Source organism: Canis aureus, chromosome 1 (assembly GCF_053574225.1).
Source record: "Canis aureus isolate CA01 chromosome 1, VMU_Caureus_v.1.0, whole genome shotgun sequence".
NCBI classification, from domain to species: domain Eukaryota; kingdom Metazoa; phylum Chordata; class Mammalia; order Carnivora; family Canidae; genus Canis; species Canis aureus.
Window position 1 is genome coordinate 105,231,763 of NC_135611.1, and position 18,726 is coordinate 105,250,488.

Genomic DNA, 18,726 nt, shown 5'->3' on the forward strand with positions numbered 1-18,726 from the left:
TGTTAAAGGTTACTGTTGTAAGGAATGGAACCCTCTTAACAGAAGAACCTAAATTTTAGTATATTTCTTAAGTAGGAAATAGTAGTAAATGAAAAATATTGGTTTTTCAGCTGACATGTCCACATAATTCCTGTCTCTTACATCCATGCAAGGATTTCTGGCCATAAAGAGGAATATCAGTCATCTGGAAACCAGCAGTATGGTCTCCAGACACTACACAACAGGAATATTTCTAACTATACTATAGTTGGAATTCTGGAGAATCTCTCTCTTCTTTACCATTAATAGACTCCCCCCCCCCCCCCACCCGATGCAGGTTAAGGTCTACAGATCTGTTTTTCAAATACCTGACTATAACCAATTCCTTGGTTATTCTTTCTAAAAGAGTCATTCAGAGATGCCTGGGTGGCTCAGTGGTTGAGCATCTGCCTTCAGCTCAGGACATGATCCGGGGGCCCTGGGATGGAGTCCCACATTGCACTCCTTACAGGGAGCCTGCTTCTCACTCTGCCTATGTCTCTGCCTCTCTCCATGTGTCTCTCATGAATAAATAAAATAAAAAAATAAAAAGTCACTCAGACAATGGCAAGTTTGGGGATGAAAGATTTTCTTAATGGTTTTGGATATAAACTTGTGTTCTACATTCGCAAAATGGGCAAAGGCCTCTTGAGTGACTTTCAGGCAATCGTAGTCAGTCCCTAGAACTACAGGTAGGCAGAGTTTAAGGAGAAGTCTCCCAAGCACACTGAATTCTAGATGTTCCTTAACTGGATGCTATGCATGCTGTTAAATTTTAATTTAAATTGAGCAGCAAAAACATCACAAAGAAAGATTTGGATACTGTTCTGCTACAGTTCAAGGAGAAATCACAATGCCAATATTTGTACATGGCTATTATTTCCTGATGTTTTACCTTTGGGGCTCATGATGTGGAGCAGTGGCTTCATGATTTTCATGCTGTCCAGGCAAAAGAAAGTCAAACACATTCACAGAAATAGTGTTTTCCCCAGATCTTTCCCAGAGACCAGAGCTACCCAGAGCATCCCTGTCCTGCTAAGCACCTTTATATCATTGTACACTGTCTCCTCCATGTGTGTATTGTTCTTGTTAATGATCCCAATTGGTTGATGGTGAGTTATTTCTGCACTATTTGCTGCAAGTTTCCCACTGTCTGCCCCTTTCTTCTCATGAGTCATGACTCCAGTCTATCTGGGCTCTGCTGGGACAGGATACGGAATGCCAATCCCCTAATACAATCAGAGAGATGTACATTCTGTGTTTTATACAATGTTCAGATGTTTATTCATTTATCTCCCACTGAGTCCTAGGTTCTAGCTTTGAACACATTAAAGCTAGCTATATTGATTAAGACAGACTAGCTTTGCCTCAAAAAGTAAGCTGTAATAGCAGTTCTAATGGAAATGTTATTTATTACAGACTTGTATAATTCAGATTTTATTAATGTTTACCATGGAAAAGTTCAGTCTTATGCGTTCATAAAACATTAGGTCCTACAACAATCTGGAAAATATAGAGAAATACTTGAGCACTATAATTTTCAATGTAACAAATGAAAGTTTTCCCAATGTTAACTAGGTATGAGAATTTAAGACAATTCTATCAATAAAAAGGCATATATGAGATGGTCATTCAAGCAACTGAAGAAAACAATGGAGCCATGGAACAAAGACATAAGTAGGCTGGGGTTTGGCTGGATGGCAAATTCAGAAGTGCCTACCACAGAATGGTAGGTCAACAAGTTTTGCACAATCTATCTATACTCAATCTTAGCCAAAAGGTTGAAAAGTGATTGCACAATCCATCTTAGAGAGAGGTTATTCATTTGAAATATAAAGTTATGATAAAATATTATTAGGTATTTAAATTATACTCATAAAAAATGGCCATATATATCAAAGGAGAACACACAAAAATGTGCTTGCTGATCTTTCAAAGATATCCAATGACTACCAAAAATGTACAAGTGCACAGTCATGGATCAAATGGCATAATTCAGGGATCTATAAAAGGTAATTTTTGGGGATCCCTGGGTGGCTCAGTGGTTTAGCACCTGCCTATAGCCCAGGGTGTGATCCTGGAGACCCAGGATCGAGTCTCATGTCGGGCTCCCTGCATGGAGCCTGCTTCTCCCTCTGCCTGTGTCTCTGCCTCTCTCTCTCTTTCTCTGTGTCTCTCATGAATAAATAAATAAAATCCTAAAAAAAAAAAAAAAAAAAAAAGGTATCCCCCCCCCCCCCCCCATTTAGTGATATGTCAATTGACCATGGTCGTTTTATGACTTTCTGGGTTTCACCCTCATGGTCTTCAAACTGATAAAGGTTATAATGAAGTTTGTCATTAAACCTGGAGTAGGTTCTAAATAGCCATTTAACTAGAAGACATTTTGTTTATGGGGAGCTTGTGACTTGTGGAATTCTATGGGAGTATAATGGATATCCCTTCAATCCTAGGAAATATTTTAATACTGCTCTCTCTATAATAACACTATAAACCTGAATCAAATATAGGCACTCAAAAAAGACAGAAAATTTAATTTCACATAATGATAATCATTTATGTCATTAGTACAAGTATACATGAACATATATATGTATATAGATCTGTATATATGTATATGCATTATATATTTATATCATCCAGTGCCATAAAGGAAAACCACAAAATGAGTTTGGAGACATACAAAGCCAAATTAAATTACAAAGTTTCAATCATAAGGTCATACACATCTGAACAGATTGTTAGGATTTGCAAAGAAACGCCATCCTTTCCATCATCCCTGGAAAGCAAAAGGCTTCTCATACGAAGGGGAGCAGACCATGCTGAGGATGACATATGAAGGGTAAGCAAAAAACTTGTGTTTTACTGGATTCTATATTTCCCTGATAAATTCTTCTGCTGCAACCTGAGTTCTTTCCTCATTTTCTAACCACATACTTGTGCCATAATTCTTCAACAGAGAAAAGTAATCATACAAACATTCTGAGTGGCGATTTCAGTACCAATACAATTAATATGAAATGACAATTTGTTATGCTGATTTGTACAATTCCATGAAAATCAGTTTGGAAATTAAATAATATGGACATTTGGTGGGAAAATATAATCTAACAATATTGATCCTAGGATTAATAGCAATTCTAAACAGAATATCCATGATAACTGCGAATGTTATAAAAGAGGCTCTCACAAAAATGAACTAGGAAAAAATGGTTTTTTTTTTTGTTGTTGTTGTTGTTTTTTTTTTTTTTTTGAAAAAATGGTTTAATAAGCAGGGGGAAAAAAGCTGATTCTGCTATTTTAAAAAATATCATTAAGTCATTTCTACTGAGTTTCTAATGGTGCTCTTAACGTGGGTTCTCACATTTCTGTAATAGGCTTTAGTTCTACTTACTGAAATTGAAGAAATAACCTTCAATCCTTTCAAATTTCAAGGAAACATATCTACATTTGATCCCTGTCTCCTTCCCAAAGTCACCACAATTGCCAAAGCATGGATTAGAGCCATAATAGGATACAATTTATATTCTATACACACAGACAGAGACCACATCTACACACAGGTACAAACACAAGCCTGAATTAACATTCAAATACATAATCACATATACTCACACACAGTCACTTGCATACTCACACACTCCACATTCACAAACACCAATGCAGAAACACCACATACAGACTCCCTCTCAACATACCCATAATGAAACATACTTATGATGACAAACTCACAGTCACGCTCAGGTTCACAAAAATCTCATCCAATCACATGATAGAAGTGTTTGTATATGGAAAAAAATAGGATTAACTACAGTCCCCTGGATGTCCAAAAACAAAAGCTCTTTCCACTCTTTATACTCCTTCCAACATAGCAGAACTCCACAAGGACTATATTCACAAAGTGTGCCACTGAAAGAGTAAGGAGCAGTGCCACTTTAGGTTGAAGTACATGGCATGAAGACAAGTAGTGATATGGGGTGGGGGTAAGAATGAGGGGCACAGGGATAAATGGAGCTGCAGAGTCTCAGGGCTTGGGGTAACAGAGCCACAGAATAAGAGAGGACAGGAACTATGTTAGTTTCCAAGGGCTGCTGTAACAAATTACCATAACTAGGTGGCTTAACAAACCAAAAAATTAGTGTCTCACAGTTCTGGAGGTTCTTAGATATCTGAAGTCAAGCTGTTGGCAGAAGTCAAGCTGTTGGCAGGGCTACACTTCATCTCAAGAATGGAGTCTTCCCTCTTCCTAACTTCTAGAGACTGTCAGGTATCCTTGGCCTTCCTCGGCTAGTAGATGCATTACTCAGTCTCGCCTTCATCGTCACACACTGTTCCGTGTGTGTGTCTAAACTTCTCTGTTATAGGACACCAGCCACTGAATTCAGGCTTACTCAAATCCAGTATGACTTTGTATCCACTTAGTCACATCTGGAAAGATCCTACTTGCCCAATAAGGTATAATTACAGGTACTGTGAATTAGGACTTGAGCATATTTGAGGCACACTATGTAACCCACAACAGGACTAAAGGGCACTAGGCAGTTAAATGTCACTGAGAGATTAAAGTGCACTACAGGTTTTAAGGTTGGGGGTGGGTATATGCAGGAGCATTAAGGATATGAGGCATATGTGTGTTGAAGGAATAAGAGGGTGATGGAAATCATGAGAAGGAAGGGAATAATGGATGAAGAATTTACTGGCAAAAGGGAGTTCAAAGGCAAGGCTGGGTCAAAGGCATGCAAACCTTATTGCCCATGAAGGGTTAAAGAACACAGGGGTAGAAGGGGGATGGCTGCTTATGAATGCAATCCTGAGGGTATTCAGTGGTCTAACCAGAGATGAATGGTGGGAAGAAAAGATCAGGCCTGAGGAATATAATGGGCACAGGGATTTAACACGGGTAGAGAGGGATCATTGGAGCTGGGAGAACAATGGGAATCAGTAGGCTTAAGGGCCCATGAGAAAGAGGGAGTATAGGGTTGGGGGTAATGGGTACAGGGTCATAAGAAAACTAAGGCCTCCTGATAAATGATGGCAGTGAACATAAAAGACACAATAAATGCGCTGAAGTCACGGGATGGGGGGGAAGATAAATGGCAGTGGAGAAGGAGGAAAGATCGGAGGATGGAAGATTTGGGGGCAACAGAAGGGGAGGAAGTTTAAGCTGAGGCCTCTAGGATCAGGCATAAAGTAGTTTATTGGTATAGAGGTCTAAATTGCACACGATGGACTAGAAGAGCTATGAAGAAGACTAGAGGGTCATTTGCAGGGCAAGCCTGAGGTCTCATAGATATCTAAAGTTAGGAGAGTGAAGATATTGAGGTCACAATGGGGGATAGAGAGGAGGGGTGGAGCTGGGGGTAATGGAAGTTGTAGGGGTTCAAATGGAGGCTACTAATTCATTTTCCTACTCATTTAATTCTCTGATTTGCACTTGACTCACAATTGTCAACAATTTCTAATTTCAGCCCATGAGGCAATAACCTTACTTATATAAAATACCCAGAAACCCTTCCAATTGAATATACAGTAAAGGACCATAGGTCAAATTTTGAGAAAACAATGAGAGTCAGTATTTTCTCTCTTGTTTTGGGATAACCATGCATAACCAGGGGGTCACATGGGAACCATTAGAAGAAAATGGTTTTTACCAACAACCTGAATGATCCTGGAAGTGACTGCTGACCCAGAGGTTCTGAGAAGGTTCAATGCCTCATGAAACATTGATTTTAAATAAAAATTTTAAAAATTTTTTTAAAAATTAATTTATAAAATATTTAAAGTAAAAATCCTCATTAAATTACCCTAATCAATAATAGTTTCATGTTCAGTAATAATACCTTGTCAGGTTTAGGTGGATCCTCCCTCTTATGCAACTTCAAAGTATAACACACACAGGCACTAAAATATTTTATACCTGGTTCAATGTTTACATAAATATTTCATATCAAACTTAATGTAGATCAAATTGCTCTCCTTGGGATCCCTGGGTGGCGCAGCGGTTTAGCGCCTGCCTTTGGCCCAGGGCGCGATCCTGGAGACCCGGGATCGAATCCCACGTCGGGCTCGTGGTGCATGGAGCCTGCTTCTCCCTCTGCCTATGTCTCTGCCTCTCTGCCTCTCTCTCTCTCTCTCTCTGTGACTATCATAAATAAATAAAAATTTTTTTAAAAAATTAAAAAAAAAATAAATTGCTCTCCTTAAACAATGCTACATGGAGGTGGCATTTTTACACCTAGAAATGGATCTGCAGCAACACAAAAAACACATCATATCCCACAATAATTGTAAATGTAACAACCTTGTTGAAATACTCTTGTTTATACAATTACATAGTTGAATGTTATCTATCTTCTGCTATTACATACATCATGAAATGTGGATCTTTGATTCGTACACATGTGACTTACTGGGTGGTTCTGGGACATGAGATTGTTGCACCATCATGACCGTGCATTCTTACAGTAGATGGAAAATTGCTGAACTACCCTTGCAAATGGGTTTAAAAACCTTTAATATTCTGGGACACCTGGGTGACTCAGCAGTTAAGTGTCTGCCTTTGGCTCAGGGTGTGATCCTGGAGTCCTGGGATCCAGTCCCACATAGGGCTCCCTGCATGGTGCCTGCTTCTCCTCCCTCTGCCTGTCTCTGCCTCTCTCTCTCTGTGTGTGTCTCTCATGAATAAATAAAGAAAATCTTAAAAAAAAAAAAAAAAAAAAAACCTTAATCGCTACCAACTGTGTTTCCACTGTTAAAGAAATTAAACAGGAAAGCCATTAGACTCAACTGGCTCTAATGGCCTAGGTAGCCTCAGTAAGCAAACCACACCTTAATTCACAGTCACTGCACTGGAATGGAAGAAAATGAACTTATAAACAGATAATTAGGGGATGCCTGGGTGGCTCAGCAGTTGAGCATCTGCCTTCAGCTCAGGGTGTGATCCTGGGATCTGGGATTGAGTCCCACATCCAGCTCCTTGCAGGAGGCCTGCTTCTCCCTTTGCCTGTGTCTCTGCCTCTGTGTGTGTCTCTCATGAATAAATAAATAAAATCTTTAAATAAAAAAACAACAACAGGTAATTACAGTCAACTAGGCCTTCCAAAAATAAGTCAACTGCCTAAGGTACATCCAATCAGACGCTGTCTTTGCTTTGCTTCCATATCTTCTCTGTAAAAACCTTACTGCTATCTCCTACAGGTGGAGCATACCTAACCATTTGAATATACAGATTAACTGGCCAAATTAATTCTTAAAAATCTGAATGTACATCATTAGTTCATCTTTTAATACTACCTACCACCTTTCATTTTGAACGCTTTACTGATCTGACCTTATAGACATCTTGCCCACTCGCAACGTGGAAGAAGACTCAGTAAGCCATATTTCCCTGTGCCACTCCACCCGCTGTGCACATGCGCACAACACACCAACACGATTGCTGTCAACTTGCTCAGATTTCACTCTTGATAATGGCTCCACAAAGCTCCTGTGCAGATAGTTTCCTACCATGTGCTGCACATGTGCACAGAGGACTTCTGGCAGAGATGCCTTCTGGCTCTCGGAGGGCATTGCTGTTCTCAAAGCCAAATTCTGCAGTCATACTGCAGGTTTCCTTCCTTCACCAGCCCAGGTTCTCCAGAGCACTAGCTCTGAATCCCATCTTAACCAAACCCACACACCTGAGTTCACAGGTTAGGCAATCTAGGACCAGAGTCGATGGATGGACCAGTCCTCCCTTTGACCAATGCTATTATCATACCCAGAGTTTCTGATGCCCTCTCCCGTTTCTGTCTTCCTAGTGCCAAAACCACACATGCACAGAGAACACGGGTGAACACCTGAAGAACAGGAATCCCACACATCCACAATGCAGGGGACCTCAGAGCAGACGGGGGATCTGGGACCAGCCACCCCGTGTCACCTTGTGTAATATAAATGCATAAGGCACCCATCAATCCCATCTTATAATCACGCCGGATTTCTGTTTCATAGTTCGGGCCTAGCATTGTGGGCACAGAGCTCAGCTGCCCATAATTTGCATCCAGATACATCCTTGTATCAAAATGGAGTATGCAGGGATCCCCGGGTGGCGCTGTGGTTTAGCGCCTGCCTTTGGCCCAGGGCGTGATCCTGGGGACCTGGGATCGAATCCCACGTCAGGCTCCCAGTGCATGGAGCCTGCTTCTGTCTCTGCTTCTCTCTTTCTCTGTGTGACTATCATAAATAAATAAAAATTAAAAAAAAAAAAAAAATGGAGTATGCAGAGCCTAAGAGAGAACTGTCAGTTCAAATTCTGTCGAAAATGACCTCAGATTACAAAACTGCCCCCCACAGCTCCACCACAGTCCCTGACCCTCCCTTCTCAGAACAGCTCAGGGAACAGAGTTCCTGCCAGCTCCACCTCTTAGGTGGCCTGAGTTCACATTCACACTTTTCTGAGGCTCAGACTCAGCTAAAGGTGAACAAAGGACTTAAAATTTGGTGAGTCAGTTTCACCTTTCTTGTTAAAACAAAACTTCCAAAGTAACAGGTAGCATCCCATCTTCCATTACTGGGGTGTCCACTGGTAGTCCATACGTAAAAAATGAACAAAATACACATATACAAATGAATGAACCATCAAATTTCCCTCAGAACCTCTAATCTACCCTTTATCTGCCAGTGTAATGTCTGTATTTCTGCCATTAAATCCAACACAATTTTTATGATTACTGATAATGAAAAGGGAGAGCATCTCTACTCCCAGGAAGGCAAACTCAGTATCCTAATCTTCCTGGGAAAAATGGACACATAATACCCAATTCCCAGGGTATTTCAAAGATTAACTCAGATAATGTATTTATGACATCCAGCACAACATCCTGGACACAATGCATCCTCAAATACCTGTGAGCATGTAGTAGATACTCAGTAAACACTAAACCCATAGAGTACAATTTTTTTTCCCCTAAAAACAGCCTAGTCACAAACAGCCTATTTAAACTTCCCAAACTGCAGCAAGTGAGCAGAGTAGCTGTTAGTGATCTTTACTGGGAATAAGCAGTGTATGTGTTCAGATAGGATGCTGGTATAATAGCAGGACAGCTTTCTCTCGCTTAGGGCTACTAGAAATAAAATGAACCTCAACGGCTGTTAAAAATACCAATTAATGAGGGATGCCTGGGTGGCTCAGCCGTTGAGCGCCTATCTTTGGCCCAGGGCATGATCCTGGAGTCCCAGGATTGAGTTCTGCATCAGGATCCCTGCATGGAGCCTGCTTCTCTCTCTGCCTATGTTTCTGTGTGTCTCTCACAAATAAAATAAAATCTTCAAAAAAAATCAGTGAGCCTATCTCAGATCTAGGGAATCAAAATCTCTGAGTGTGGGAATCCAGACTGCTTTTAATGGGAACCTCAAGAGATTCCTATGTTCGTGAAATTCTGACAAGCAATGTTTAGCAAAGTCATTCTCACTTTTGGCTTCCCATTGGAATCCCCTATGTAGTTTTCACAACTACCATCTTCAGTGTTCCAACACAAGATAATGGCATTTGGTACTTGATGGGACCTAGCATCATTTAAATCTTAATGATGTGATCCGGGATACTCCATTGTGAGGCCAAAGTAAATACTGTGAGGCTCCCAGGTACATTTCTGAGGATGGAGTACAGGGTCTGGCCAATAGGGAAGCCTCCATGGAGAGGGTTGCTCTGCATAAAATTTGATAAGAGGGGGTTAATCTAACCCATATTCCTGATGTTGTATCAGAATTTGTGTCTCCAGAAGACAAATACACCTCAAAATAAGAGAGGAATAAATCACATTGGGGCCATCACTTAGAAACTCCATACACACACACACACACACACACACACACACACACACACACAGATTTTCATATGCCCCCAGAAACAATGGAAGAACAATCAGATCATATAGACCCTCAGTGGCCATGGAGAGGCTTTCAACTCTCACTGTGAATGCCATGGAAGACACTGGAACAGAAGGTAAATCCTTAGAGGATGTAGGAGCTTGTAAAGAGTGAGATAGAAGATGTTCCTCTGTTACCACCTGAGAATTAAACCTAGGCTTCCATTCCAGAATCATTCCATTCAAGCAGAGCTTCCCAAACCACATTTTTAAGGTACAGTTTTCTCCTTTGACTTTTGGCCCTCACCTGTGTCATCTGCTTCATTTATTCTCACCATCTAACGGGTATGTGGCTACTGTCTCCTTTCTGTTTATGTACTTTCTTTTTCCAAACAAGGTGACCAGATTCAGCCTAGAGACAACAAAACTGGTTCATAAGAAAAAAAAGAAAGAGGACTCTTGCTGGAAAACCTTCAATTTCAAATCCAACACTATGCTCAGTAGAAAGCACATTACAGAAAGTTATAGAAAATTATTTCTTTTTTTTTTTAATTATTTCTTCAAACACTGTTTCCTGATATACTCTTTAGAGATTTATTTATTCATGAGACACACACTGAGAGAAGCAGAGACATGGGCGGAGGGAGAAGCAGGCTCTGTGCAGGGAGCCCGATGTTGGACTTGATCCCCGGACTCTGGGATCACGCCTTGAGCCAAAGGCACTCAACTGCTGAGCCACCCAGGCGTCCCTGATGCACTCTTTAGAATACTTAGGAAGCATTTTCAATTTTCAGTTCCTTAACTCCACTTTCAAGAACTGCTGAATCAAAAATGAGGAACAGATATTGGCAACAATATTCTATGCCATTTAATGAATTCTCAGTAATCTAGAGTGACAGAGAAACCCTAAAAAAGGGAAAGATTCATGATGTTTCACCTTAACATTTCTTTCTTTACACCAACAAATGCCTAGTTATTTCCTTGGAATGATTTCATCATTTGTACTGAGTTACACTATAGAATTTAAGATACTTGAACATACAGAAATTATACAATGCTGGTTTCCCTTTGCTGGAAATAAAAACAAAATAATAAAGAAGAGATATACATGACATTTCAGGGAATAAAATGGAAAACTAGAGGATCAATGACTAATTTAGAACCTTTACCTACAGGGTAGCTCCGATGGCCCAGAGGTTTGGTGCCACCTTCAGGCCGGGATATGATCCTGGAGACCCGGGATCGAGTCCCACGTCAGGTTCCCTGCATGGAGCCTGCTTCTCCCTCTGCCTGTGTCTCTGCCTCTCTCTCTCTGTGTCTGTCATGAATAAATGAATAAAATCTTTAAAAAAAAAAAAAAAAAAAAGGAGAACCTTTACCTACAAAAGCCAGGATCTCCAGTAAACAAGGGTGAGAGCCTTTGTTTTCCAAAGCAAACCACAAGAAAGAGAAACTAGAAGATGGGAGTTTCCACATTAAATATGATGGTTTATGCACATCTTTCAGTAAATCCCTTCCGGATCCTTATTAATGATAATAAGAACAATACTAACTTTATATAGGGGGAACCTGGCACAGAAACCCTGAACAAAGTGAACAAAATTAATAGCTGTAATGAAACAAACTAACATCAGCTGCCTGATGCACATACAAGGACTCATAACTGGGATCCCTGGGTGGCTCAGCGGTTTGGTGCCTGCCTTTGGCCCAGGGCGTGATCCTGGGGACCTGGGATTGGGTCCCGCATCGGGCTCCTGGCATGGAGCCTGCTCCTCCCTCTGCCTGTGTCTCTGCCTCTCTCTCTCTCTCTCTCTGTGTCTATCATAAATAAATAAATCTTAAAAAAAAAAAGGACTCATAACTGCTTCAACAGTTTGTCAAATAAAAAATATTAATTCATAATAGGATTCTAATCATAAGAAAACAGTAGTTTTATGCATATTTCAATTTTTTTTTTTAAATTTTATTTATGATAGTCGCACAGAGAGAGAGAGAGAAGCAGAGACATAGGCAGAGGGAGAAGCAGGCTCCATGCACCGGGAGCCCGACGTGGGACTCGATCCCGGGTCTCCAGGATCGCGCCCTGGGCCAAAGGCAGGCGCCAAACCGCTGCGCCACCCAGGGATCCCGGTTTTATGCATATTTCAAATGACAGCTTTCATATCCTGTAATCTTTAATGTATTTTAAACAGTAGGTCTTTCTTTAAAACAATCTCGACAGCAAAGCTTTCTTTTTCAGAATGTTGATTTATTCTAGGGACCCAGTAGCCACCTGGTTGGTTTCATCATTTCCTCAATCTAGTTTACATAGACTCAGGCCACACCCAGACAGAACCTAAATATTATATATTCTCCTCCTTCACTGGAATCCCAAACCCAACCCATCTTCAGTGAGAATCTTGAGTATCCATATATCCCCATGCTGATCTGTCACAGAGGTAAATATTTTGAATAGTTATAGGTCATGAATTCATAGTAGAAATTCCTCAGGCTGTATAGAACTTGGTTCAAGAGAATGGAGAGATGGCCCCAGGATATCAACGAGGAATCTCTAAAGCACTTACTATCATAAAAAACAAATTTCCTAGACAAGATCCTCAAGAGGTAGAGAAGTAAATTTTTGCAAGTTCTAACTATATGACATTTCAGTAAGAAATGAGGACAGGGGAGCCCTGGATGGCTCAGCAGTTTAGCACCTGCCTTCGGCCCAGGGCATGGTCCTGGAGTCCCACATCAGGCTCCTTGCATGGAGCCTGCTTCTCTCTCTGCCTATGTCTCTGCTTCTCTCTCTGTGTGTCTCTCATGAATAAACAAAATCTTAAAAAAAAAAAAAAAAAAAAAAGAAAAGAAAAGAAATGAGGACAAAGCCCCTGAGCTAAATCAAGACAAGATTTACCTGAGAAGCAGCCATTTCTTCCTCTCCCTTCTGCTCTCCAGATATTATGTACAGAAATCACACCTGTAAGCTTTTAAAAGTTTCAGCACGGCCAGAGACAGAAGAATACTGAAATGCACAAAAGGCTGCCCTCTCCTTTGCTTCATCATATGAAGGAGTCAGAAAAAAAAATTAACAATTACCCATGAAAACATCATAAGACAGACAAAATGAACCATTATTTCCATGACATGGATAGTAACAGAGATAAGACTAATATAACTAATAATTTTAGGTATAATAGAATTTTTTTAAGACTATTTATTTGAGAGAAAGGGAGACAGAGCATAAGCAGGCAGGAGGAGACGAGTGAGAGGAGAAGCAGGGTCCCCACGAGGAGCCCAATGCAGGACTCCATCCCAGGATCCCAATGGGTACATGCAGGATCAGGACCTGAGCCAAAGTCAGAGGCTTAACTAAGTGAACCACCCAGGCACCCACAACATAATTTTTATATTTAATGCTGATAACTATAATGAAACAGCTATTTTAATTAAACCAACAAACTTGAATAAGCTTCAATACCAAATATGTTAAATCTATGACTACTAAAAAAGTCAATTAATTTGTTCCCTATTGTCAGTTTTACCTTGGGGCTCTTGTGAGGAAATCTGAAGTGGGAGATGTAAGTCCAGGAGCGCCTCTGGGCCTATTCATGTTGATCTGAGAAGTGCTTCCATTTGAACCTCAAAAGGAGGTTTCTGTGAGGGTAGAATAGTAAGGGGAGGAGGTACAGAAGCCAAGGTTGTTGGAGGTGCTGGGGATGGTATAAAGGCCAACAATATGAGCAGCACCAGAAGGACGGGGAGGCAGAATCAAAGACTGTGTTTAATTTTGGGCTAACATTCCCTTATGTCTGTCTACTGTTTCTCCCTCTTGCAAAACAGGCTTTTTCTCAGGTTCCTTTTTGGCTTTCTGCACCATTCATTCAAAAATATGTCCAAATGGACTTACTATGGAAAGAGAAAGAACATTCCCCCTCTAACTAGGCAAAAGTTCAAAAAGAACACAGAAGAAAGAAAACTAAACTAAATGAAGCAAGGAGAGTATCTTATAGCACTCCTTCTTCCCCAAGAGCTGGGAGATTCACCAACTGAACCAAACAGCTTCTTAGAAAGCTAAAAGAGCCAAAATAAAACCCTGTACTTGGAGGCACCATATTAGGAGGAAGAAATCCAAGAGATCCACTAAGTGGCCATCTTTCTTCTAAGCATAACATATACATGATAAGGTGGAGTTACGACAAAAAAAAAAAAAAAAATCACTTTTTCTTGGTCTTGGTTTAATAACTAAAAGACAAAAATACGAAGAACCCCCCCACAAAAGCCTCCCCCAAACCCCACCAATCAGCCAGTATTCTCCCTAGGAGGTTTGAGAGAGGACAGTTACCATTCCCCATTTTCATTCACACACACACACACACACACACACACACACACACACACAATTTCCAACAGAGATCTTCCCAAATGTATACTCTACATTCCCATTTATGCCACATCTGTTCCTTTTTCCAATGGTATCTTACAAATTACTATGGTCCCTGCCACAACCCAAGCTATGTAAGCTTGAACATATGCATTACAAAAACCTGAAACAAATGGTTCACTAAAATCCAAAACAAGTGATTCAAAACCACACAACAGCAGGGAGCCAAAGAAGGGCAGAGTTCTATGTATACTTATTGAGGGAACTTACCAGGAGCCAAAACTTTAGGACCCACTACTTATAATTCCATTTTCTGTTTCACCAAATGTGGTTAAGGAGTCAATGGCAGTTCGGAGCACCTAACTGAAACTTGAAACAAAACAAGTTTCAGCAGCTGCAAGGGTCTGTTCCCACTCCCTCAACCCAGGGTCAACTAGCCTCAAGTAGCTAGCTCTGATCCATTATTAGCTCAGGAAAGAAATGAGTGAGTTTTGGCATGCTGTTCTGGCCAACTGCTCCATCTGGACAATCTCAAGGGAGCTGGACAAATCAAAAGCACAGCCCATGGCTGGTTCAACAAAAATTGTAACCAAAGCTTAAGGTGCAAGAGCATCTGGCTCCAGAGGTCTCAAGCACAGTAGGTTTGGCCACTCACCATTAACAAAATCCAAAGGCAGAGAGACTAGTGGTGGTGAAACAAGAAAGGAATTCACTTCAGTGAGGCCAACACTAGGAAAACAAAATAGCATGCTAAAGGCCACCTCCAGAATGCTGAAAATACTAATAGGTTTATATAAGAAAAATGTAGGACCAAAGTCAATGGGTACATGCAGCTGAACACTAAAGATGAGGTTGATCATTGTCTTGGGATGAATCAAGAGGATTCTATTACTTAAGGGGTAGTTTTGATTCCTATCAGGAAATGTTTCGCCTACCTGGTCTTTTCCCTGAGTTAAAAGATAAGCTTGAAAGAAAAAGTAATTAGGAGGTATAGCCTGAGGTAGTTTAAGTCTTCTTTCACATAGACCCTTAATCAAAGCACTAAACTAGAGAAAACAGACACAGCACATCTGATCTTCTCAAACTCATCGCAATACAAATTCTCTTGGTTCCCATTGAAGACTACTAATCACAGTCTTGAAACATCACATTCTTTGTTGGCCCTTTGGCGCTAACAGAAGAATAGAGAAGACAGTAATGTCTAAGTAAGTCTATATTTGGAAAATAATATAGATCCATCATTAATGCAGTGTTTATTGATCATTTACTCTGTGCAGGCACCTATATAGGGTATCATGCAATATGCTGGAAACCTCAGGCACATGTATGTGAATTAATCATCCTAATACTTTAGTAGGAGTTGGTACTAGGTGTCTCATATTTCCCTGAGGATATAGATGCTGGGCTCAGCCTTTCTGTTCCTTCTTTTTCTCTAACACTGATTGTATAAAATAGGATCTAAACAAAGGTAGATGGGAGGAATACAGAAAGCAAGCATGGAGTGGTACTTCAGAGGAAATTCTCATTGTTTTCTTTCTTTCATTTTTTGGTAATAATTTAGTGCAGGGAGGAAAAATAATTTTCCCACTGCCCTTCTGGGTTCTTGGCTAAAAAAGATTGACAGGAGAAAAACAAATTAAATGTCTTTTTTTTTTTTTTTTTTTTTTTATTTATGATAGTCACACACAGAGAGAGAGAGAGAGGCAGAGACATAGGCAGAGGGAGAAGCAGGCTCCATGCCGGGAGCCTGACGTGGTATTCGATCCTGGGTCTCCAGGATCGCGCCCTGGTCCAAAGGCAGGCGCTAAACCGCTGCGCCACCCAGGGATCCCCAAATTAAATATCTTAAAGGAACCCCAAACACATTAGGCTCAAAGACATGCAACTTACATTTATATACCATTCTGACCTCCAGATAAAGGGGTAGGGATTTAGAACTTCAAAAAGGGAGAAGTCTGTAAAGAGGAAAATGACAAGAGCCCGTGGTAAACTAATTTTGTCATGCTAGGCAGGTAACTCTTTCTGATATATAAGTTATCTAGGGGGCACCTAAGTGGCTCCGTGGTTGAGCAACTGCCTTTGGCTCAGGTTGTGATCCAGGGGTCCTGGGATCAAGTCCCACATCAAGCTCCCCACAGGGGGGGTCTCTGCCTTCTCTCTGCCTATGTCTCTGGCACTCTCTGTGTGTCTCTCATGAAGAAATAAAAAATCTTTTTTAAAAAAGTTATCTCTGGGGATCCCTGGGTGGCGCAGCGGTTTGGCGCCTGCCTTTGGCCCAGGGTGCGATCCTGGAGACCCGGGATCGAATCCCACGTTGGGCTCCCGGTGCATGGAGCCTGCTTCTCCCTCTGCCTGTGTCTCTGCCCCTCTCTCTCTCTCTATGACTATCATAAATAAATAAAAAATTAAAAAAAAAAAGAAAAAAGTTATCTCTGGTATCAGCTCTTGTTCCTATACAGATTCCTGTTTCAAGAACACTATAAAGACACATACATGAATTGTGTCTTTCTACATCCGTTTTATTCAACTAGCAAGCAAGATTAACGTAATTGTAAAGCAGGTTGAGAATTCCAAACTCAGTAACATTTCACTAAGCACTGAACTTGGCTTTATACACCTCACACAAGAAACATGATACAATAAGGGGTAAGAAGTTAACAAACCAAAGGTGAAGTCAGTCTCTTGAGCATGCATATGAGATGGGGACTCAGGTCCGTTTTGGGTCAGCCCTTGGCACATAGTGCTTATGGTCTTCTAGCAGTGGAAGATCTCTATTGCATTCAGAGATCAATCAGGCAGAACCTTTGGTGGAGGTTGCCTCTCAAATGCAATCAGACATGGAAGGGTTTGCTTCAAAACTGTTTGCAGTTTGCTACATAACTTCCTTCCTTACTGAAGGATTTCATCAGTCTTGGATCTTTGCAGGCCTCTTCTCATTCCAGTGGTTAACAGCGCTCAATATTGCCAGGACTATCAGTCCCAAGTACTGCCAATCTGTATTGGTATGAATGATATCAGGTCTTAGCTACAATGTCCTCCACTACTTACATCACTAATTGACATGACTGGTTACTTCACATGAGTGACTTCATCTTAACCTTTACAGTTCCCCATCTAATTTCTTTTAAATAATTAAGGGAGGGCAGCCCGGGTGGCTCGGCGGTTTAGTGCCGCCTTCGGTCCAGGGCCTGATCCTGGAGACCTGGGATCGAGTCCCAGGTCGGGCTCCCTGCGTAGAGGCTGCTTCTCCCTCTGCCTGTGTCTCTGCCTCTCTCTGTGTGTGTCTCTCATGAATAAATAAATAAAATCTTTAACTAACTAACTAACTAACTAAATAATAGATAGATAGATAGATAGATAGATAGATAGATAGATAAGAGGGAAATTTTTTCTGATCCTGCTATGTCCTAACTGCCTTCTGGTCAAACCAATCCATATGCACAATAATGTATTTTGGAGTCAATTACTCTGCTTCCACTCAAATGCATTTTTTAAAATGTTACATACAGATAGAAAGAAATACAGATAGAAAGTTTTTTTGAAGATATCAACCTATCTAAGGAAATTCTTCCATTTGCAGCAGCAGGATGAACTTTATTTGGCAACAAAAATCCCTGTCCCTTTCAAGGTTCTTCTAGCTTGTCTAAGAATCAAATTGACATAGACAGATTAACAGGAGAAAATAAAAAGAAGGACATATGTATGGGAAATTTTCACGGACATGAAAATTCCAATGACAGGCAAAATGATGCAAATATGTCATTCGGAACTAAAAAGAAAAAGGTAAAGGTCTGGGACTTCAAAGGAAGAAATGCAATTCACGGGAAGATGAAAAAGAATACACGTGGGCAGCCCGGGTGGCTCAGCGGTTTAGTGCCACCTTCCGCCCAGAGTGTGATCCTGGAGACCTGGGATCGAGTCCCATGTCAGGCTCCCTGCATGGAGCCTGCTTCTCCCTCTGCCTGTGTCTCTGCCTCTCTCTGTCTGTCTCTCTCATGAATAAATAAATAAAACCTTAAAAAAAAAAAAAAAAAAGGATTCACGTTTGGTAAATAAATGTTTGCCAGCCACTCAGAACAACGGGACATAGAGGACTTTGATCAAACAGGGCTTGGGTTCTTCCCTGTCCACAATACCTAGATTATACCCTAATGTAATTATCTATGGTGACAACTCTTCCTGGGGCAGTTTTGCTATTTATTATTTATTTAAAGGCTCTTCTTAGGACACCTGGGTGGCTCAGCGGTTGAGTGTGTCTTTGGCTCAGGGCATGATCCTGGAGTCCTGGAATCGAGTCCCACATCAGGCTTCCTGCATGGAGCCTGTTTCTCCCTCTGCCTGTGTCTCTGCCTCTCTCTGTGTGTGTCTCATGAATAAATAAATTTTAAAAATCTTTAAAAAGAAAAAAAAAATAAAGGCTCTCTTGAATCTGCTGGGTTTTGATTGCTTTTTAGCTCAAAATAATCTTCATGCAAAAATAGCCCAATTTGGGAGAGC

General features: G+C 40.8%; 1 protein-coding gene across 15 annotated transcripts in view; it reads right to left on the reverse strand.

Moving 5' to 3' along the window:
* Positions 1 to 18,726, reverse strand: part of LOC144324750 (KRAB domain-containing protein 5-like) — a 167,336-nt gene that overhangs the window by 134,541 nt on the left and 14,069 nt on the right. The gene's annotated exons all lie outside the window — the stretch shown is intronic.